We start from the raw sequence: 1,450 nt of genomic DNA, 5'->3' as shown, positions 1-1,450 counted from the left end.
GCCGAGGTGGAAGGATCTCCTGAGCCCAGCAGGTTGAGGCTGCGGTGGCCTTGAGTGTGCCATTGCACTCCAACCTGGTGACAAGTGAGACTCTGACTCAAAAAACAAAAAAACAAAAACAAAACAAAACCCAATAACATAGACCGGTCTTTATCAAACCAATAGATACTAAAGGACCTGATGGATCAGGTTCTGTCAAGTTAACTGGCAGACACCACGGATGTGAAATTTCAGTTACACCATTATCCTGTCAAAGAAAAAGGAAGCCATAAGAAAGGAGAAATTCCAGCCGGGTTCGGTGGCTCAGCCTGTAATCCCGCGCTTGGGAGGCTGAGGTGAGTGGATTGCCTGAGCCCGCGGGTTCGAGACCCGCCTGGGCAGCGAGACCTCATCTCTACAATAAGTCAAAAAATCAGCGGGGCATGGTAGCGCGCGCCTGTAGTTCCAGCTACTTGGAAGGTCGAGGCGGAAGGATCGCCGGAGCCCAGCAGGTCGAGACTGCGGTGTTCCGGCCACTGCACTCCAGTCTGGGCGACAGAGTGAGACTCCAACTCGAGAAAAAAAAAGGAGAAATTCCAAGGGACGACATTCTCACTTCCATGGGGAGTCCTGCTCCGTTATCTTGGGAGAGTGGTCCCTGGTGTGAGGCTGCCAGCTTGTCCTGGTCTGCAGTTTCAATGTCTCTGGTTATGGCATCAGGTGGTTTGGAGAACTTTCTGTGTGGCCCGTACATCAGACCTAAAACTTGTCCTTTGAAATCGATATCAAGTTGTCTAGCTTCAGCTTCTAGAGCTTTAGGAACAGACCAGTTCTTGTTCTTAGTTGGAGACTCGTAGCTAAATACTGGAGAAAATTAGGAGAATTTCAGGTCTGGTCCGGGTGTCCAGGCTGGAGTGCAGTGGCACGATCACGGCTCACTGCAGCATCAACTTCCTGGGCTCAGGTGATCCTTCTGCCTCAGTCCCCCGGAGTAGCTGGGACTACAGGCATGCACCACCACACCTGGCTAATTTTTATTTTTTGTAGAGACGAGGTGTTGCTATGTTGCTCAGGCTGGTCTCGAATCCTGGACTTGAGCAGTCTTCTTGCCTTGGTCTCCCAAAGTGCTGGCATTCGAGCATGAGCCACCACATCCGGGCCATGATTCCTTTTTATCAGTTTATTTAGTTTCATGTCATTTTTGTTCTGCTTGATTTTGGCTAGTAGTTTCACCAATTCATCAGTTTCTTCGTTACAGTTCTGCATTTTGTTTTTTTTTTAGTTGGAGTCTTACTCTGTCGCCCAGGCTGGAGTGCAGTGACATGCTCCCGGCCAGGCCACCGCAGCCTCGACCCACTGGGCTCCGGCGATCCTTCTGCCTCAGCCTTCCGAGTAGCTGGAACTACACGCGCGCGCTACCACACCCAACTAATTTTTGATTTATTGTAGAGACGAGGTCTCGACAAGTTGC

This window comes from Carlito syrichta, unplaced genomic scaffold (assembly GCF_000164805.1).
Source record: "Carlito syrichta isolate Samal-C Ts95f unplaced genomic scaffold, Tarsius_syrichta-2.0.1 Scaffold34193, whole genome shotgun sequence".
NCBI lineage: Eukaryota > Metazoa > Chordata > Mammalia > Primates > Tarsiidae > Carlito > Carlito syrichta.
The sequence above is the reverse complement of the archived record's forward strand: the minus strand, read 5'-3'. Positions refer to the sequence as shown.